Source organism: Lynx rufus, unplaced genomic scaffold (genome assembly GCF_022079265.1).
Source record: "Lynx rufus isolate CCGP_SWC_20201006 ecotype Redwood Valley unplaced genomic scaffold, mLynRuf1.p SCAF_11, whole genome shotgun sequence".
Classification (NCBI taxonomy): Eukaryota; Metazoa; Chordata; class Mammalia; order Carnivora; family Felidae; genus Lynx; species Lynx rufus.
Window position 1 is genome coordinate 64665330 of NW_025814825.1, and position 22250 is coordinate 64687579.

General features: G+C 51.4%; 1 protein-coding gene across 3 annotated transcripts in view; it reads right to left on the bottom strand.

The window, feature by feature from the left end:
* Window positions 1-467, bottom strand: part of MKI67 (marker of proliferation Ki-67) — a 28582-nt gene extending 28115 nt beyond the window's left edge. For 2 of the 3 annotated variants that reach the window (XM_047073614.1, XM_047073612.1), the window contains exon 1: window positions 402-467. The gene's annotated coding sequence lies outside the window, so the exon portion shown is untranslated. The remainder of the gene's footprint in view (window positions 1-401) is intronic. The other variant, XM_047073613.1, reaches the window with a different exon arrangement.
* Window positions 468-22250: the final 21783 nt, after the last annotated feature.

Sequence of the window (22250 nt, forward strand, 5' to 3'; positions counted from 1 at the left end):
ACCAAATGCGCTGGCTTATACCATCACCATGCTTCTGCCACCCTGACCCACATCTTACTTGAGCCCTGGGGGAGTCCCAGCCAGGCCCCGGGCTGCACCTTGGAGCGCCCCCCCCCGCCCCCGCCAACACCCAGTGCCCCCAAGGACCCGCGGCTAGAACTCTCGAAGCTCATAAAGGTCAAGGCTCCAGAGAGTTCCCACCAACACCCGCTCGCCAGAGCCCTGGCCGCGCTCCAGGCGCCGGTTCCCGCCGAGCAGAGGAGTCCCCACAGCTCTAGCCCCCAGACGCACCGGCCGTCCCCGAGCCCCGAGGCGCCCCGGCCGCGGCTCACCCGGGACAGTCGCCCCCACCGCCACGGCCACCGCCACCTGAGTCCCCTGCTCCTCCAGATGCAACTTACGTCCTCACCCGGAAAAGCCAGCGACTCTTCCACCGGCGTCCACAGCCCGCCCCGCGCTCCAGGGACGGACACCGCCCGCGGCCACCTCCGCCGCAGTCCTCACTACCCCCACCCCCCGCCGTCGCCCTCGCCGGCGACCAGGTGGCCCAGCCTAGCTGCGTCCGGGACGCGCCCGGCGTTAGCAGCTCCGCGCGTAAAGCCGCCGCCGCGCTCTCCCGATTCAAATGAAAACAACCATTCGAATTTGGCGCTAAGCGCTGCGATTGGACGCGGCGGTGCGGAGGCAGACCAATGGGCAAGGAGCGAGGGCGGGCGGGGGCGGAGCTAGCGGGGAGGGGCGCGGGCTCCGCGGGGCGGGGGAGGGCGGGCTTCCCGTGAACCTGGGGCGCTTTCTCAGGGTCCTCACCGGGGACAGAGTAACACCGGGGACAGAGTAACAAGGGTGGAAGTGGGACATGGTCTCACTGCCGCGAAACCCGTCTCGCCTCCTTTTATTTAAGGACAAACACAGTTGTACACAATATGCGACTCATTGCTGGAAGGTTTGGAAAATTTTAAAGTTCCCATAGCTCCCCAATGATAACCGATTATTACAAGCAATCTCTTGTGTCCTTTCCCAGCTATACAGGTACTAGTCTCTTTCAAAAACACACTAAAAAAGCATGGTATGCACATTGTTCTGTATTTTGTGTTCTCTGCTTCCTTCGTCCCGTGGATATTAATCTTGAGCACACGTTCCCCCTTTCACTTTCTTTTTGATGGCTGCAGAGCATTCGATTTTAGAAACCATAATTTCCTTAATCACGGCTATTGCTATCCATTTATACTGAGGTTCCCAGTATTGGCCTCTTAGAAAACAAATTCTCCAATTGTGCCTTACAACAAGAAGGGCTTCTAAAATAACCACAGGATTGCCTCCTAGAGCCACCTGCCTGGGGGGGGGGCGGGGAGGGCGCTCCTGTGGCACATGAAATGGGTTCATCATTGCTTTAAAATGAATTGACAAATGAACTTTGAAGCTTCCTGCTCCTGAGGGCTAAGTCAGAGATGGACCGCCTTCAGGAATATGGAATCGCTCCTAGGAAGGAAACGTGAATGTGTAGGACCTCCAACTCCTAATTGTCTGGGACAAGGCTGATGTAGGTAATTTGAATGCATGGATGCTATTAACCTTCTTTAGGGGATTAGTTTCCATTTCCGCCCCCTTTACGCTACCACAGAAAGCTCATCTCTGAACCACCCCCGAAAACGCTACTTCTGTCACTCTAATTACTGCTTCCTATCAGGGACGGCTCTGTGACCTTGCTGGGGCAGCCTAATTAGAACGGGGAGGTGCTGAACTTCCTGTCAAATCATCTTACCCACACTCCGAAGTACACGGAGTCAGCGCTCTAGACAGAGCAGGAGTTACAGGAAGACTTAGGGGGTTGGCAAAGTGCCAGACCCGCAGGACAGTCCCCTTAAACCGTTTGGTGGCCTACTTCAGCGGTGGGGCTTTCGGCTGGGTTTGAAGCTTGGCTCACCACCTAAGATTTCTTTGAAAACGCAGATGTCACTCCTGTGAGGAGAATCCCACGCCCCATCTGCAGGGCTGGCATCTGGACCCCCAGCCCCGCTCCAACACCATCAGAGTCTCGAATAGAGTGTAGAGTGGGGACCCCGTTAGAGCAACGGGCACCCCAGATGGGCAGGAAAAGGCTTTGGCCTGAGGGCTTGTCAGGGTATCCCCTGCCAGATGCTCATAGCGCTCACACACCCGCGGTCAAATCAATCAGGCCAAGAAAGTGTCTCCAGGGGACTTCCCTGTCCTTGGACCCCTTCTCCTTGTGCGCCCCCCCCCCCCCGCCACCTTCACTTGCCTGAAATTTACTTGGGGAGGGGCACCTGGGCGGCTCAGTCTGTTAAATGTCCAACTCTTGATTTCGGCTCAGGCAGTGTGATCTCATGGTCCCTGAGTTCGAGCCCCACACTGGGCTCCGCGTTGATGGTATGGAGCCTGCTTGGGATGTTCTCTCTCTCCCTCTCTCTCTGCCCCTTCAGCGCTCTCTCTCTCTCTCTCTCTCTCTCTCTCTCTCTCTGTTTTTCAAAATATATAAATCAACTTTAAACAATTAAATTCTTGAAATCCACTTGGAGGATGGCTCCAGGCATCTAATAAGGGACCATTTGACAATCCTTTTCAGTTCCACATCCATCCACCTGATGAGAGGGTGTATTTCCATTATAGGGCATATGTTTAGAAGGTATTTATCACCTTTGAAATGCGTGTGTTGTTTGGTCATCTGTGTTCCAGTAAATAGTATATTCTGTGATCTCTGACACTTCATCCAGGAGAAAAGGTGGGGAGAGGGCGGTACAGGGCAGGGAGGTCCAGGCGCCCCTCCCCGGGCAGGCTGCGCCCCCATAAGTGTGGTCGGTCCTGGCTGAGTCTCACCCCGGCACCCCGGGAACTGCCCTTGCCAGGTGCTCCAAGCCCACAGGCGCCCTCAAGGCTGCAGGAAGAGGTCATGGTACCAACCATCACCGGAACTGCTGTCTTCCTTCCTAACTTCCCTTCCCCTCCAGGTCTCTTAATCACATCCCTCCTCCAGCCAGCTTTCTAGTTTCCAGGGCAGAGGAGGGCCTTACAGGGGGGTAGGGACAGCACAGGTGGCCAGGGGTGGGGCTGGGATCCTTCTGAAATGGATCTGGCGTGTTCTTCTTTCTCGAAGGTGAGCTACACCACTGAGACCCTGGAGACCCCTAGACGTCCAGTGGCCGTCAGCTTCAGCCACAACACCCAAGCACTGACCCAGCCCCAGGCCGCTTGCCTGGCTTCAACCACCAGCTCTAAATCTGGGCTATCTCCCCAGGGCCCCCAAGGCCAGGTGTGCCCAGCCCCCTGAGCAAGACCCCGGTTGCCTCTCACCCAGCTCTTTGGCCCGCATTCCACAGATGGGTGGGCAGGTGGCCTATGGTGTTGGGCGGCCCCTGACTCCCCAACCCCTTCCCACACTGGGTCACCTGGGCCTTTCTTCCTGGCTTGTCAGGGAGGCCAGTTCCATCTACGCCCCAGCACGTGTGTGGGACCACAGCTCAACGTAGTCCTTACGCTCCACTAACCCAGAGAAAAGAGGAACCCGAACACTGATCTCTACTCTCTGAGTTTAGAAAAAGAAACTGGGACAAAGTATGATATCGAAAAACATGAAAGAAATTTTGAAAAACTTAAAAAAATGTTTATTTAATTTCGAGAGGCAGAGAGAGTGTGCACATGAGCAGGGCAAGAGGCAGAGAGAGAGAGGGAGAGAGAGAATCCCAAGCAGGCTCTGAGCTGTCAGTGAGAGCCCGACACGGGGCTGGATACCAACCACGAGATCATGACCTGAGCCGAAATCAAGAGTTGGATGCTTAGCCAACTGAGTCACCCAGGCACCCCGAAAAACTTCTTTTTTATCAAGAAGCTAATACTATATGCTGTCAGGATAGAATATTTGGATAATATACAAATGTAGAAGGAAGAAAAATTTACCCTAAGATAAAGAACAACAAAAAAAGCAGTCACATTTTTTGTCTCTGTAATGTTTATTTTGCATGATAAACATCTCTGTGTGTACCCATACCTTTTTTTAAAATTTAAATTCCAGTTAGTTAACATACAGTGTACTGTTGGTTTCAGGAATAGAATTTGGTGATTCATCATGTACATACAATACCCAGTGCTCATCACAACAAGTGTCCTTGAACGGGTAAAGAAGATGTGCTATCTATCTATCTAGACACACAAATGGAATATTACTTGGCAATCAAAAAGAATGAAATCTTGCCATTTACAACAGTGTGGATGGAACTAGAGTGTATTATGCTAAGTGAAATATGTCAGAGAAAACAAATGCACGTTCCATTTTATTTCTTACGCTTTCATTTAGCCTTATCATGTAAGCGTTTTCTCATTCATTCTTGGTGAATATCACCCTGATAACCCTATTTCCACTGTGTTCCAACATTTAGGTTTTTTCCTAACATTTAATTATTACAAATAATGCCATGATGAAGTGATGAAGATCTTGAGCAGAAACCTTGTAATAGATGATGTTCTTAGTTTCTACCCTCCAAAATCTAGTTGCTGGATCAAATAATATTTGCTTCATATCCTCTAACTGCTTGCTTTTCAAAAAGGATTGTAACAGTTTATCCACCCAGGTCCGTGCTTGAGAATGCCTGTCTTACCACCAGCTCTTTGCTTTCACATTGTATTATTTTTTTAATTAAAAAAAATTATTTTAGGGGTGCCTGGGGGCTTAGTCGGTTGAGGGTCTGACTTACACTCAGGTCATGATCTCACAGCTGGTGAGTTTGAGCCCCATGTCGGGCTCTGTGCTGACAGCTTGGAGCCCGGAGCCTGCTTCGGATTCTGTGTCTCCCTCTCTCTCAGCCCCTCCCCTGCTCATACTCTGTCTCTCTCTCTCTCTCAAAAATAAATATACGTTAAACTTTTTTTTTAAATATAACAAAACGGGTATCAACTCTATCAGTTGGTTTAATACCTTTAAGTGGCCTTCATTAACCTATTAAAACAAAAAGGTTTTAACAGTTCCACATGCTTTCACAGAATGCCTCCAAATATTATCAAACACAAAAGACAAAGTGGAAAAGTTATGCATAGCATGCGATGCTTATCTAAGAAATGGGCTTATGGGTATGCATGTTTATTTGCTCTTATTAAAAAGAAACAGTAGCGGGGCACCTGGGTGGCTCAGCCTCCGACTTCGGCTCAGGTCCTGATGGGTTCGAGCCCCGCGTCAGGCTCTGTGCCGACACCTTGGAGCCTGGATCCTGCTTCAGATTCTGTGTCTCCCCCTCTCTCTCTGTCTCTCTGTCTCTCTCAAAAATAAACATTAAAACAATAATAAAAAGAAAAAGAAACAATAGGAAGATAAACCATATAATGGAAAAATGAAGGACAGAGAGAGAAGCTAGATTTCTCCGAGCCCACCATGTTTGATAGATTGGACTTGTGATCATATTAATATTTACATAAATATAAAACCAATTAAGCCAAAGAAGCAGAAAGCCCTTTAAGTAGATGTTAAAATAAAACTAACTGTATATCAGGCAGCAACACAGTCACGCGCAAAACAATAATTGGAAGTGATTTGGATAATAATTTAATGGTACAACCCTTGTTAGCAGTCGTATTGGCAGTAACACTGACACCATTATTCTGAGCTTATATATGATAATAGGATAAAGCAAGTAAGTCATTTTGTGCAGATCACCAGGAAGAAAGTTTTTCAGCCTAAAAAAGGGACGTAAATATGGAACCCAAGAGTGAAGAGTTCCATGGCTACGCCACCAAGTACCAGGGATCCTCACCCCGAATTTAGTTTGTATCTAGAGACTGATGACGTTATGCCCATCCATCACAGGGTATGACAAGGCTGGCGATCTGGGCTGCCTGGGTGGCTCAGTGGGTTAGGAGCCAGACTCTTGATTTCGGCTCAGGTCAGATCTCAGGGTTCGTGAGATCAAGCCCAGCCTTGGGCTCTGTGCTGACAGTGCGGAGTCTGCTTGAGATCCTCTCTCTCCCTCTCTCTCTCTCTCTCTGTGTCTCCCCTCCAAAATAAATAAATAAACATTTTCTAAAAGAGGAAAAGATTGATGATCCTCATAACTGAGGTCTCTGTGGGGAGCAGGGCGGCTCTGAGCTTGCTTCAGAGAGTAGGGAGAGGAGCTGGCTAGGTTTTCGTTGTGGTCAGGATGGGGCTGGTGGCAGGGGCTGGCTCTTTGAAGGTGGGGGGACTTGGGCTTTCTCACCAGCTCACCCAGAGGTGGGGCGGACGGGGAGCGAGGGGTGAGGCTGCAAAGCCGTCAGCAGTCAAACCTCAAACAACGAGTTCAACTCCCTGTTACATTAAGTAAATTTTGAATTGGATATGTCAGTATGAACTCATGCTGAATCGTCTATTTTAAAATTTAAGAATAGAGTAATACTTCCTGATACATTCCCTGAAAAGACCTTGCACTTACTCAATGTTACGGGTCTCCTTACCACATAGATTGTGGCTGCTTGATGCTATTTCCCACTAAAAGGAACCCAGGTTCCCTGTACAAATGCTAGACTCCATATGAGGGACAGGGACCATGCTGGATGACGCTAGGACATTTCATCACCCGGAAAAGCAAGGATGTGCCTCAAGGACGACTGGGATCATGTCTAAAGGACCCAGGAACCACTGGCAAGGGCCCCACCCCTAGGCCCACAGTGGGGAAACTGATCTTCAGTAAAAAAAATAACTACAGTGGATTGAAACACATAAGATGCATTTACATTCCTCAAGTTCACAATGACTCCTTAACAAAAAGAAAGAAAAGAAACTCTCTGGACACCTTCGGACAATGGAAGACCAGCCCATTCCGGCAAAGAAAGGAAGGAAAGTAAGCTTTTGTCTGCCTCTCTTGTGTGAAAAGGTGCCTCCCCGCCACCACATGGTTGGATATGGAAAGTCTCTCTTTGTAGATAACAGACAATAAATGCATGGAAAAGAGGAAAATATAGTAGAATATCCCAACTAAACACATCCTTAATGAAAACATAAATCCAGGCAATGATCATCGGGGCTACTTGTCACAAAAAAAGAGACAGCCTCGCCTGCAACCCGGACCTCTGTCTGAATGGTCGGAGAAAATAAACTGGAATGGGATTTGGCCCCCAGAGGCCCCCAGAGGGAGCGCTCAGTGTACAGGAAACAGGTGGGACAGCAGAACCTTTTAAACAGCACCAATGGGATGCAGTAGTGAAACCCAGACTGCAGCAACTCTGCAGGACAATGAACATGCGCCTTTAGTGTAATGCAAGGAAATAAAAAAGAGAACGAGGGACCCTACATACTTAAGGAACGGATCGGAAGGTCACGGGCTTCAGCCATGATGGAGTAAACTGGCCTCAGACCTCCCACTGCCAACAGTTGTAAGACCGAACAAACTACTTAAGGCAGCTCTTTGCAGGAACTTGGCCAAGGGGGCCGCACAGACTTGTCCCTGAGAGAAGGAAGCCCATGCGTCCCACTCCAGTGTCTGCAGGGCGTGTGGGAGAGTAGTGGGAGGTGTGGGCGTGGGGGAGAGTAGTGATCTCACCTTGCGGAGGGAGCAGTGATTGGGGTCTGGGGAGGCTGAGACAGGTGGATTTGTGGGGTACGGGGCTGCCCCGGGCCCTTAGCCAAGGGCTGGATTGCACAGGTGCAGGGAAACTCTGCAGGACCTGGCAGGAAACAGCCACTGAAAGAAAACTGTGTCCACCTAGCCGTCTACATCCAGGGAACACATCCTGTTAAAGCAAGGGTGAAGGAGACACTTGCAGATAAATAAAAACCAAGAGAGCTAGAACTCATTGCCAACACACCAGGGAAATGCAATTTAAAACCACACCGAGATACCGTTACATGCCCACCGAAACAGCTAAAATTAAAAAGTCCAAAAACAGCAAATACTCGCGGGGGGGGGGGGAGCGGAGAGCTCATCACTGCTCGTGGGAACATAGTGGCACAACCATGCACAAAACTCCTGGATGGATCCTTGTAAAGCTGAATGCACATCTTCCCCACAATCCGGCAACTCCACAACTCACGATCTGCCGAACAGAAATGAAAGCACATCGCCACAAAAGGACTCGGATAAGCAGCTTTGTTCATTCTATCCAAAACCTGGGAACACTCCAGCATCTATCAACAGGGTATTTCCTCACAGGATACGTTATGGCATAAGCTGTGTTACATTCACACGGTGGAACGTACTACAAAGGGATAAAAAAAGAACGAGGTTTTGGATTACGGCACATGGCGACTGAAATACGTTGACGTCATGAGATCGTGACCTGAGACCAAATCAAGAGTCCAACCCTTAACCAACGGAGCCACCCAGACGCCCCCAAAAAGCGTTTGTAAAATCAAATATAATTTGTGAGTCTTTTTTGGACCCGGTTTAGAAAAATAAACTGATAACATTTCTATGAGGCGGTTGGAAAAATGGAGGCACAGACTGAATACCTGATGGTCCTAAGGAGCTATTTGTGCTGCGACAATCGTATTAGTATTGCGACAGAGGTATTGTGTTAAAGGAGTCCTTGTCTATTAGAGGATCACACTGGAATATTTATGGAGGAAGAGCTAGGATATCTGGGATTTAGTGTAAACCAGTAGGGGTCAGAGGGGCCAGTGGAAGTGTCCTGGGGGCACAGCTGACCCCAGATGGCCATGGATGTCAATTGTTGGAGCTGGGGGATGGGTACTGGGGATTCATTACGTCACTATCACCACTTTTGTATATGTGTAAGCTTTCCCATGAGAAAGGTTTTTTTTCTATTTTATTTTACTTTATTTTATTTTATTTTTATTTTATTTATATATAATTTATTGTCAAATTGGTTCCCATACAACACCCAGGGCTCATCCCAACAGCTGCCCTCCCCAATGCCCATCACCCACCTCCCCTCCCTCCCACCCCCCCATCAACCCTCAGTTTGTTCTCAGTTTTTAAGAGTCTCTTATGGTTTGGCTCCCTCCCTCTCTAACCTTTTTTTGTTTTTTCTTCTCCTCCCCCATGTCTTCTGTTAAGTTTCTCGGGAGCCACATATGAGCGAAAACATATGGTATCTGTCTTTCTCTGCCTGACTTAGTTCACTTAGCATAATACCCTCCAGTTCCATCCACGTTGCTGCAAATGGCCAGATTTCATTCTTTCTCATTGCCAAGTAGTATTCCACTGTGTATATAAACCACATCTTCTTTATCCATTCAAAATCAAGTGTAGCCAACAGTGAGAATACAAGGAAGCATCTCATGGGGGGGGGGGTCCCTCTTCGGCAGGAGTGGGCAAAGCCTGGAGAGGCCAGGGGAAACCCACCCCCTTCCTGACGCCGAAATGCCTGGGTCCTCTGCTAAATTCAGGTTCTGGGCGATGGACCGGACCTACCTCCCCCCTTCCTGCCCCTCGGCAGCCCCAGGCCCACCGCTTGCATCTTCAAGGACACACCCCTGCGCGGCCAGAGGGACCCTGTGCCGAGCCCCGCCCGCCTCTCAGAAAAGGGGTTTCTATTTAAAAATGTAAAGGACATTAATTGCCAACATCTCGAACAAAACTTCAGCTTTTCCCGCTTCTTTTAAAAGGGCAAAACATCAGGCCACCTCCATCAGGCCGGCCTCCACCATCTGCCCGAGCCCAGGGTCCGGAGCGGCAGCCGCCCTGTCCCCGCCTCTGCGTCCCCTCCCGGTGCCTCCCGCCCCAGGAGCAGAGGGGCCCGGCAGCCGCTGAGCCTACGCGGACCCGGAGCGCGATGGCTGGGGCCGCAGCGCCACCTGGTGACCAGGTCGGACCAGCTCGCCCTTCGCCTGGAAAAGCCCGCTCTTTGGGCAGGTGACTTCCAAGTGTGCACAGGCCCGGGACCTGTGCTGCGCCCTGTGCGCGGAGGTTGCTGCCAACTCCCTGTGTCCTAGGTCACACCAGAGAGCGCAGCGTTCGTGCCGCTTTAGAAGGAGGACAGTTCCGTGTTTCCACCTGACGTTTGTGCTTGAGGGCACGGCCCTGTGCAGAGCCATGCAGAGCCCAGCGGATGGGAACAGGACAGCCTGTGCTGAGGCGGGGGACCGCACTGTGTCTCCTGGCCGGCTGCACGGTGCCCAGGCAGGGGCCCCGGAAACCCCGAGCGTCCTGTCTGCACCATACCTGGAATCACGGACCGTCTTCAAAACAAAACCCAAACGAAGCACGGCTCGAGTAGGATTGATGGGAACATAAACCGTCGTCATCTGAAAAGCTCTGTATGAAGTTAAGCGCAAGTCGGTTCCAAATGTTTTCGGAGGAACGTCTTCTGGCTTCTGAAACCTTTGAATCCATATTTCGATGTGGAGCTAATTGTCTTGATCAATTTACTGTTGCGATAAATAATAATAATAATTTGTTGTTTGGAAACTTTTAACTTTTTATTATAAACGTATTAGTTTGAGGGGCACCTGGGTGGCTCAGTAGGTTAAGCGTCCAACTTCGGTTCAGGTCATGATCTCGCGGTCCGTGAGTTCGAGCCCAGCGTCCAGCTCTGTGCTGACAGCTCAGAGCCTGGAGCCTGTTTCAGATTCTGTGTCTCCCTCTCTCTGACCCTCCCCCGTTCATGCTTTCACCATGTGGAAAAGGTGAATAAGGCAGCCCATGTGGTCAATAGCACACAATCCTTGGGGGACAATACCCAAGAGACTCACTAATGCAGCATGCCACATGCCGCGGCCGCTTCCCCATGGTAGGTGGTGACAGAGCAGTACCCATCTAGGGGACGATCTCAGTAATCACCCTGAGCAGTAGCCGTGTCCTGGGATATGGATGCGAGTGGACCCCATTTGTTAGAGTGCTATTTCTCTGCTGCTGGAAACGTCCTCCAGGTGAGCTTTGGAGAAAGATTGAACTGAAAGATTCGCGGGATGATAGAACGTGTTTGCGTGAGCTTACAGAGTTAACGTAATTATCATTTGATTGAGGGCCTGCCCTATGTCAGTCACTCCGCTCAGCATTGCAGGTTCCTGCTGTGCCCTAGATACCGCCACACCGGGGTCAGGGGACAGAGGCGTGGGTGAAATTTCAGGAAGTGTTCACTCTCGGGGGCTGCTGAAGTTTCACTCGCGTGACCCCGAGAGCGAGCACCTCCTTAAATTTTGCGCCCCCCCCCCCCCCCCCCCCCCCCCCCCCCCCGCCCTCCACCTGCACAGGTGCCTCTCTCATCCAGCCCTGATTTTACAAATGAGGAAACCAGAGCACGGAGGAGGTTCATTATGCTTCTGTGTGTCATCACAGAATTTGGGGAATTTTTCCGGCTTTGTTTCACTTCGGTGACCTTACTCTTAACAGCTCAGCTATGCGGTTTCTTCTTGGGGCTCTAGGTTTTTTTGGCTCCCCGAAGTGTTTATTTTTGCTTCAAGGCTCAGTTGCCTCCCCTCCCCAGGTATCTCGACTACTGGAAGCTTACTTGATTACAAAGCAGTGGGGAAGGAGCTCGGGGGAGCCTGGGTGGCCCGAGCTGTGAGTCCCCGCTTGGGCCTTGGGGGCTGAGTGTCCACCTAAGGGTTAAGGCTTCTGTGGCCTTGTGGACGGGGCCTGGCCGCACACAGCAGCCCTGCCCTATGGGAAATCAGTCCTCACTCTTGTCTCCACCCCACCGAGGCCTCTCTTGCCTCGGACGCTTATCAAAAACGGAAGCTTTATTTCCCATTATCGCGTACTACCGATAATGATGCTAGTAACGTCGAAAACCGCAGCCGTGCCTCCCACGTGTCGTGAGCCAGGCATGACAACACTCCCTTTCACGCACAGTCTCGCTAGCCTTGGTGACAACGTCACGCAGGAGGGATCATCCCCATTTCACAGATGGGCATTTGAGCTCGGAGAGCGAGTAACTTGGTCGGCGTCAATAAGCGATCTGCGGCAGAACACGGGACATGGGGTTCCCGTGTGTGTAAAAGGAGCCCCGTCTCCATGCATTCCTAAGGGAAGGAGGCTGCTTCTGTCTCATTTGCCTTGTGTGCTTGGGCTAATGCTGCACTAAAGCCTCCTCGGGGGGCGTGGAAGAAGTGGTTCATGGTGAGGTGGAAAGACCGGAAGTAAGTGCCAAGTTAATCACGCTGCCAGAAGGTAAGAATAAGACCGAGGAGAAGCCAGAACCTCCAGGACCAGGGTTTGCCCCCTGTCACGGGTTCCACCCGCCTCGGAACAGACTCGGGGAAATGGCTGGACCCAGGAGCCCGCTGTTCCGTTTCCATGACACAGGCACCTAGGAACTCAGAACGTCTAGCGCGGTTCTTGATGTGTAAAATGACCACTCCATTAACATTCTGGAAGTACTCTTTTTTTCAACAGCAATGTCCATTCGTAAGCGGGTGTTTATTCCCATTACAGATAATGACCAGGTTCATTTCTGAGACGTGATCGAAGTGATAAACATTCAGGTTTTTTTCTTTTTCTCATATCTGCACGATATCCATAAATCTTCTTTTGTTGTGGAAATGCATCGTCACAAGTCAGCAGCAGCTTTGGAGAGCTGTGGACCTGGATTTACATTTCTTCTTTACTGCTTACCTGTGCTATGGACCTTCTCAAGGGATGCGGCGGGGAGGAGGCTTGTCCTTGGCTGGGACAGGGGTGCGGCGGGGAGGAGGCGTGTCCTTGGCTGGGACAGGGGTGCGGCGGGGAGGAGGCGTGTCCTTGGCTGGGACAGGGGTGCGGCGGGAGGAGGCGTGTCCTTGGCTGCCAGGAGCTCGCAGCCAGGAGAGCGAGGTATTTCTTGTGCGTCTTCTGACTCCTCCCTCCTAAGGGGAGCCTCTGGTGACCAAAGGGGCACTTGGCCATCACATGGACAATTGAGACCCAGAAGCTTCCTCTTTTTAAAACAATGATTACAGTCATCTAAGGAATCTCAAAACTCACTTCTCAAGGCAAAAATAATAGCAAATTTGGTGTTTATTGTGAATTACATGAGCTAAAATGTGTCAAATGGTTGTTACGAGCTGGACTGTATCCCTTCCAAATACATACGTTGGTGTTCTAACTCCTGGTTTCTCAGAATGTGACTGTATTTGGAGCTAAGGTCTTTCAGGAGGTAATTTAAATTAAAACGAGGTTAAGTGGGTCCCAACCCAGTATGACAGGTGTCTTCAGAAGGAGAGGAGACTAAGACACAGGCACATGTCAAGGACGGCCCCGCAAGGACAGAGGGAGAAAGAGGCTGTCCACGTGCCCATCAGAGGGGCCTTGGACGAAGCCGACCTTACCAACCCCTTGACCTTGAACCTCTAGCCTCCAGAGCTGTAAGAAAACACATTTCTGTCATTTGCCCTCTCTCTGTGCTTCGTTGTGGTTCCTGAGCAGACTTACGCGATGGCTCTCCCAAGTCCTAGTATAGATTAGACACTCAGGAAGTCCCGATTTCTCTTTTCTTTTCTTGTCTTTTTTGGGAGGCACCAGATTTTATTAACTCACCTTCTTGAGATCAGAAATTGTGCCATGTTCGTTTCAGTGTGAGCAATGTGTAGCACACACGCAAAGCTTACAGCTTAAAGGAATCCAGACGTGATTTCTCAAAGCGTATCATGTGGCACGGAGTCCCCAAAGACACTGCATTCGAAAAAGGGTCCCCTGGTCAGATGACTTCGGGAAACACTGTGTAGCATATTCTCTGACTGAAGATTTATTGCACACACCGCCCAGGAGGACAGGAGGCTCTCAGAGGCTCTGCGGTAAGAAATAAGCAGTGAAATTCACCACCTCTCAAGTCTGGTTGACCATGACTCTTGTGAAACGACGGGCAATGGTCTTCATCATCTTCAGCCTCAAGGGCTGACTGCATTACTACTTACATCACGACAGAAATGGGTCAGCAAAGCTGCAGGCGATGCACAGAGACCAGCCCAGAGTTTTGAACGGCCGTGTTTAACTAGGCACCTATTTAGTGAAGACGGATGTAGTGTCCGTGTGCTAGACCCTCTTCCTGGGCTTTTTCCCCCCTTTCCCTGACTTTATCTCGTTGAATCCTCACAATGGCCCACGCCCCTCTCTCTTCTCACTCTCTCTGCGTCTGAAGAATATATCAAATGGGGGCTGGTTTATGAAGACTTGTAGGCATAATGTAATATTTTGCACCACTGTTTGGATCTGTTTGTCCATTAACTTCAGGCTGACCGTTTTCTGTGCCAGTTTAAAACCCTCCCTAATTAATACTATTCACCAAAGACAAACGAAGGCAGGATATTGGTAACAGCCAGCTAAGAAACTTTCCGAGACCTGCCAACAGCGGACCACGAAATGCCCCTTCGCAGTGGGCATGGATGAATGGCACCAGCCCTGGGCAACCCGTGTGAGTCTTGCAAACCTGACATTGAGCAGAAGGAGCCAGGTACAAAAGAACAGATGCTGTGGGCTCCCTTCTTTGTGAAAGTCAAAACCACACAAGGCCAGTCTATGGGTTTGCAGTCACCCTTCAGTGGCGGGGACGCTGGGAAGGGTCACACGGGGGCTTTGGGGCTGGCACAGTCTTTGTCTTGTTCTGGGTGCTAAGGCAAGGCGGTATTTCATCTGTGGGCATTTACTGAGCTGAATTCTTGTGATTTGCACACATTCCTATCAGTATTTTATATTCCAGTAAAACATTCCTAATGGAAAAAAGAAAACACAAATGAAGCTGAGTTCCATTCTTATTTCTTGGAGGAGATACAGCTTTCTTAGTTAGCTTCTTGATAACGTAACCATTTTAGGTTCAATAAAGACTTCCAGACTTCCAGAGAAGCTCTTTAACAGACATTCCCGAGGCAGTAGCTCCTACAGGAGAGAAATGGGATCACTCTTCTCTGTTTCCTCAGCTCCTCGTCTGGCCTCAACCTCCCCGACAGCCCCAGCCCGCACCGTCCCCCCCACCCCCCGCCAGCCGCTCACAGCCAAGGGGGTAAGCTTGGCTTTGAGCTTTCCTCCGGCATTGGACTTCTTAAATCGTTTCCCTTATTCCCTGTCAGTCTCTTGTCTTGCTGTCTGATCCCCGCTTTTCCTTTTCCTTCGAAACTGGAAGAGGGCCAGTGGCCGGGGGGCGCTGCTGGAAGCAGTCTCCCTGGGTGCTCCCCTCCTGGAAGCAGTCTCCCTGGGTGCTCCCCTCCTGGGCCCTGCCCTGCTCTGTGGCCCATTGGAGACCTCGCTTTGGCCCGCCCCGGATTTAGTGTGTCCGAGACAGATCCCACTGACCATCCCCACGTGGGCGGCAGGCGGGATTACCGTCTACTATGGGAATGAACTTCCATTTCAGAAGCCACTGGGCCTCTCTCTTGTTCGTGAAAGTTTACATTTCTCAGCCTCTGCGACCAGCTCCGACTTGCTCCTAATTGCTGGGGTAATGGGTGTAATCATCAGGCCCGGGATGATGGACGAGGCCGTTGCGCGGGCGTTTGCCCGTCTGCGAGCGTGGAGGGCCGTGTAACCGAGGGGGGGGAGCCCCCGAATCCCAGGGCAGCCCCTTCGTTCTGCTGCCCGACACCTCTTAGCACCTGAAACAGCTTTCCTTTTAGACGTGGGGGGGGGGCGTCAGGCGGGGAGGGGTGAAGTCAAGCGGCTGTTCTGGAGCTGTCTCTTCATCAGGATGATACTTGGGCCGAGGCGGCCGCCTGTGTAAACGTGGAAGGTGATTTCACAATTTGCTCTCAGGCCACTGAAGGGGAGCTGTTGGCTTCTGCGTTTTTACAGCAGCTAAATCACAGCCGGGACGTTCCAGAGCTCAGCAAACCGTCATGATTAGAAACAAAAGTTAGTTTCAGTGCCACGCACTAAATTAACGTGAAGACTTTGCTGGCTCCATAGAGAAAGGTCTCTGCATCTCGGGTCTTGGGGAGACTCAAGGACCTTGGGCAGGGGTGGGGTTGGGGCTCGCTCAGGGTGTCAGGTGGGGGCGGGGCTCGCTCAGGTGTGTCAGGTGGGGGCTCATTCAGGTGTATCAGGTGGGATTAGGGCTCGCTCAGGTGTGTCAGGTGCGGGTGTGACTCATTCAGGTGTGTCAGGTGGGGGCGGGGCTCACTCAGGTGTGTCAGGCGGGGGTGGGGCTCGCTCAGGTGGGTCAGGCAGGGGTGGGTCTTGCTCAGGTGGGTCAGGCAGGGGTGGGTCTTGCTCAGGTGGGTCAGGCGGGGGAGGGACTCCCTCAGGTGTGTCAAGGGAGGGTGTGACTCATTCAGGTGTGTCAGGCGGGGGCGGGGCTCACTCAGGTGTGTCAGGTGGGGGCTCATTCGGGTGTATCAGGTGGGATTAGGGCTCGCTCAGGTGTGTCAGGTGGGGGAGGGACTCCCTCAGGTGTGTCAGGCGCGGGTGTGACTCATTCAGGTGTGTCAGGCGGGGGCGGGGCTCACTCAGGTGTGTCAGGTGGGGGCTCATTCAGGTGTATCAGGTGGGATTAGGGCTCGCTCAGGTGTGTCAGGCGGGGGAGGGACTCCCTCAGGTGTGTCAGGTGCGGGTGTGACTCATTCAGGTGTGTCAGGTGGGGGCGGGGCTCACTCAGGTGTGTCAGGTGGGGGTGGGGCTCGCTCAGGTGGGTCAGGCAGGGGTGGGTCTTGCTCAGGTGGGTCAGGCGGGGGAGGGACTCCCTCAGGTGTGTCAGGCGCGGGTGTGACTCATTCAGGTGTGTCAGGCAGGGCGGGGCTCACTCAGGTGTTGTCAGGTGGGGGTGGGGCTCGCTCAGGTGGGTCAGGCCGCCTCCTGCTGGGGTTTGCAAATGGTTTCAATGTAGGAGTAAGGTTGATTCGGCGCCGTTATGCTTGGCCCTCCCTTCAGTTTCTGCAAAGTAATGGATGGAAACGGAAAACGGAGAAAACAGAAAAATGAAGTGAGTCTGGAACAAGGGAGCTAAAGGGCCTCCCACGACCCCACTTTCTCCTTCCCCATTCCCTCGGCCTCGTTCTCGTGTTCCTTTTCTCACTCCTATTCTAACTTAGGTCTTCAGTCATGGCGTTTCTTGATTCTCCCTTTCTCAGGAAGCGCCCTGTGCACCCGCATCCCGTCAGCTCGGAGGGGTGAAGGGGCCCGGCAGGCCCACACACTGATTATCAAAGGAACGCAAGAACACTGGGCCCCAGGTTCCCAAGTGAGCACGGATGCACCTGCTCGGCTGTTCTAGAACTCTCCCAACCCAGCTGTGGGGGAGGAAAGGGCCATTACTGTTTTGTCTGGATCTCTGTTTCCATCTTCAAACCTTGCAGTGGTTTTCCATTGTTTTCTGTGTTCACGAAGTCCTTTATTGAAACGAACAAAGGCAGGGTGTGTCTTGAGTGGGGTGGCGTGAACGAGGGGGCGGGAAGCAGACCTCGCCAGTTCAGCTTTTCCCTGGAGCCCCTTTCCAGGTCTGAGGTCCCCGGGGAGGGGAGGCCCAGGGGCATGTGCAAAAGCCAGCAGCCTAGATGATTCCTAAGGCCCTTGGCAGTTTTGCAGTCCCTGGGTTACGAGTTTACACCCACAAACTGATCCATCAACACAGCCTCGGGCCGGTTGTTTCCTCGGACTTGCTGTGTCCATTCGCCCCGATACCGTGTCTTCCAGGCCCAGCCCTCTGTGATTCTCCGAGGCCACCTTCACGCACAAGGGTCCCCGCGGGAGGGGCGCTGGCTGCCGGGTCTTACCACTTGTCCACTCCCAGCCTCTCCATCCTTGTCGGTGCGGTCACCTGCCCGCTTCGGCCCTCATAGCCGAGAGACCGGGCACCTCCAACCGCTCTCTATAGCTCACTGCCTTCGTTCCTCCCAACCCCTTGCCTTTCCTGCGCGTCGTGAGTTGTGAGTGTAGCCGCCAGAGTAAGCCTTTTGTACTTTTTTAAATGTTTATTTATTTAATTTTGAGAGAGAGAGAGCACACATGAGTGGGGAGGGGTGGGTAGAGAGAGAAGGAAAGAGAGAGTCCCAAGAGGGCCCGATGCTGTCAGCACAGAGCCCGATGAGGGGCTCAAACCCATGAACCACGAGACCACAACCGGAGCCGAAGCCGATGCTTAACCGACTGAGCCACCTGGGCGCCCCCAGAGTAAGCCTTTTAAAACAGAACTTTTTGGATGTCACTTCCCTCCTCAGAAACTCTAAGCGCACCCCCAGGAAATGAAGTCCTCTGTTCTGGGCACAGCACTCAGGGCCGAGCTCATTCTATTCCTACCCGCGTATTAGGTGTGCAGCCGTCAGAGGCTGCCTTGCTGGCAGCCTTCCTCACGCGGAGGAGGAGAAGGCAATGAGTAGAAAGGAAAGGAGAGGAAGGAAGGAACAAGTGGAGAGACAGGAGAAGTGGCTCTGCAGCTCTCCATCCTCGCGCCTGCTCCCTCGTCTCTGGTGGGGGCTCCCAGCACCCACCCTCCCTGCGGACAGAGACCTCCAGCCCCACCCGTCCTTCTAACAATGGTGGAGTCCCTGGAACTCAAGATTTCATTCAAAGGAAGAAAGGAAGGAAGGAAGGAAGGAAGGAAGGAAGGAAGGAAGGAAGGAAGGAGAAAGGAAAGAGAGAAGTTCAGGGAAGGAAAGGAAGGTAACAGAAGGGAAGGGAGGGAGGGAGAAAGAAAGAAAGAAGAAAAGGGAAAGGAAAAGGAAGGAAGGAAGGAAGAAAGAAAGAAAGAAAGAAAGAAAGAAAGGGAGGGGGGAGGAAGGAAGGAAGGAAGGAAGGAAGGAAGGAAGGAAGGAGGGAAGGAAGGGGAAAGGAAAGACAGAGAAGCTCAGGGAAGGAAAGGAAAGGACAGGAACAGAAGGGAAGGGAGGGAGGGAGGGAGGGAGAGAGAGAAAGACGGAAAGAAGGAAAGGAAAGGAAAAGGAAGAAAGAAAGAAAGAGGAAATAAAGAAGAAAGAAAGAAGAAAGAAAGAAAGAAGAAAGAAAGAAGGAAGGAAGGAAGGAAGGAAGGAAGGAAGGAAGGAAGGGGAAAGAAAGAGAAGCTCGGGGAAGGAAAAGAAGGGAAGGGAGGGAAGGAGGGAGAGACAGAAAGAAAGAAAGAAAGAAAGAAGAAAAGGGAAAGGAAAAGGAAGAAAGAAAGAAGAAGGAAGAAAGAGAGAAAGAAAGAATAAAGAAAGGAAGAAAGAAAGAAAGAGGAAGGAAGGAAGGGGAAAGGAAAGACAGAGAAGCTCAGGGAAGGAAAGGAAGGGAAAGGAAGGGAAGGGAAGGGAGGGAGGGAGGGAGGGAGGGAGAGAAATGGAAAAGTGGAGAAGATCATGGAATAATGGCAGGAGGGTAGTGAGCAAATGACCTGAATGGGCCTGAATAATATATTAAAAATCCCAAAGTACATCTCGATGTTTCTCGGTCTGTTCTCCGTGACCTGGAATGTGCTGGCACAGATGCGGAGGCACACACTTGCTCACCCGGCAAGCTGGCCGCGTGTGCGTGAGGCCGGCAGTGTCTACTAAGTCACCGCACTTAGCAGGCCGTCACCTCTTACAGGAGCAGGCGTCTCAGCAAGCATTTCTGGTCCTCCTTTTACTCCCCGGGGTCCTGCTGGGACCTCGGGGGATACAACCACGAAGGGCTCCCAGAGGCGCCGCCCCCTGGGCCTCACTTCCGGGCTGCTGGAGGAGTGCACAGGAAGCACAAACCCCCAGTTCGGCGGGAAGTGACCGGGTTTGGGGACGGGCCTGGGGGGGGGGGGTGGTGAGGGAGGGAGAACTGCAGCCTGGGGGCCGGTCATGTGACTACGGTGTTCCTGCTGAAGCTTGTCCTTGGTTGGCACAGCTGGTGAAGAGCCGGGAGCTCAGGCTGAGTTGGATCCCAGCTCCCCGTCTTTGGCAGCTATCCAGCCTCGGGGTTTCCATCCCTCGGGTGGAGTGGCATGGACTCTGCAGGGTTGTCCGAGCACGAGGGGACGGGATGACCTCCTAGCGAGGCTCCCGGCACAGCTGTGACTTCAACTCTGGCGTTTTCAACTCCTCCCCGAATCTGGCCCTCGAGCAGCCAATGAAAAAATCGCCCAAGGAGAGGTGGGCAGTGGTGCCTGTTGTTCTAACCTTGTGGGGCTGGTCCTGATCCATCCACCAGGGGGCGTCCCGATGGCATCTTGGACCAGGTTTGGGATCCTCCGCTTGTCTGGCCGAAGATCCCGATTTCTGAGAACTCGGGTTGGAGGCTTGCTAGAAAGGACAGGCTTCGGAACGAGGCCGTGTTGTCTCTTGTGGTTCTCTTAACCTTGCTGAACCTCATTTTCCGACCTGTGGAAGGAGCAAGCCAGCTTCTCTGGGAAGGGGTGAAATGAAACAAGTTGACCTATGTGAGGCCACAAGGGGTTTCCACTCCCTCCCGTGCCCTCTTGGTGTCTGCCCGCCGTGCTCCCCAGGGATGCTCTCCGGGACCCCACAGATTCGCAGACTCTGAGCCTGGCCGCGGAGGGCCAGCCTGGCTTAGGGAAAATGGTGGTTTGAGACAGAACCGCGGAAAAGAACAGGAATTGGGGCTAATGAGGGTCTCGCCGTGTTGCTTAGCTGTGGGAAATCCCAAGGAACATGTGTAGCCACTGCCCCAGCTTTGGGCTCCAGGAAACTGGTGCCAACCTCGGGGACAGTGTTAGTATTTCATGGGAGGGAAAAATGCCAACCTTAGATCACTGTTTTCTCCCAACTTGTAAAAAAGCATTGTTCACGCTCAAAAGGAATGATTACTTTCATTAATTTGAAAGCTGGAATGTGGAATCAGCAACTTAGGGAATGCTTCCAAATGCGCACGAGATTTTGAGTCTGGCGCAGAAAATCTACCTAAAACTCTAGACTCTTTTGAGAAACTGCTGTAATAAGATGAAGAATGGCAAAGATCACTCGTGGCGTAACAGTTCAGGGATTTAACAAGCAATGTACGTGGTTAAGTGAAGAAAACACAATTTCGAAACTAGGACTGTGCAGTGTGATCCTATTTTATGAAAACATACAAGAAAGAAAAATACACTATATATGGATGGTAACATACACGGAAGGGTGTATATATATATAAACATATATATACGTATCCTAGGGTATTTCTTCTTTTGAATTATTTTACCGTTTACATTGAATGCTCATTTGTTAATAAGAAACAAATAAGTAAATTTAAAAAAAATCCTGCTTTTCTGTAACTCTTGGAGGAAGTATACACTCCTGTGAAGTGGTCTTACCAAAACAATCAAACCTGAGTCTGGATACGTGCGATAAATTCAACTACCGAGTTCCAAGACACGCATCGGGGAGTGTAGAAATGCCTCGTGGGGTCCCCCTAGGGTCAGGATCAGCGGAATCCAGAGGGAAACTCTAGGGGAAAAGTGCCCTGGCTTCTTCAATAGATAAATAAATCCAAGAGAGACGGAGACAGGAAGAGAAGAGAGAAAGATGGAGAGAGAGAGAAACAGATCGAGAGAGAGGGAGACGAAACGTAGGAATTAAACATCAGCCAATTACAGCATGTGACACTTAATTTGCTTCTCGACTCAAACTGTAAAAAATAATCGTCCAGGACGTTTGTGGGACAACTGGAAAGCAGACCTCTAACTGGCCTTCTAAGGCTATTAAGGAATTCTTGTTCATAGTTTTTAGGTATGATAATGCTATTTTACAGGTTAAAAACCCTGCTACTTTGAGGTATATCCCAACTGTCTGCAGTGGGCATGATAGGTTCTCCAGGATGTGTGGGAAGGAGGGAGGGACGGAGGCGGGCAGGGGACCAAGGATCAGGACCAGTCATGACTTGAATACCGAGCCTGGGCAGAGGGACCCGGGGTACCCAGGGTGGCCCTTTACACTTTGGCACGTGTTGGTATTTCCTGTGATAAACAAGTTCGAGGAAGCCTCTCCTGCTTCTCTGCGATGACTCAGACCAGAGCCTCGGACTAGTGATCTCTGCCCACTGCTCCCGGGAGGACCCTACATCACCCCCGTCCTCCGCTGGCTTCTTTATCTCCTCTACTTACTCCTAATTATCTGGAGAATGCCCGGGGCTAGACCCACTGGAAACTGGCCATCTTGGCAAGGTGCTGCTAGGTCTTTTCATTTCAAAAAGATTTATCTCTAGAGTACCCAGGGACGGGAGCTCTCTGTGGCGGGAAGGTCCCTGGCCACGGCCGCCACCGCCACTCGCGGCGGGCAGCGAGGCGCTACCTTTGCTCTGCAGGTATGTTCCCAGCTAAACCCAAATTATTAGCCTTAATACAATTTTAAAACAATTATTGAGCTAACCGGATGCGAATTAAACAAAATGAACCTATAAATATATGTGTTTTTCAAATTAGTAATTGGATTTTTTGATGATCTTTGGCGTGACATTGATAAGCTGCCTCTCATAACGGTCTAATTAGGCAATATGTAAACTTTGGCATTCGTTTCTGTCCTGGTGGCTTTT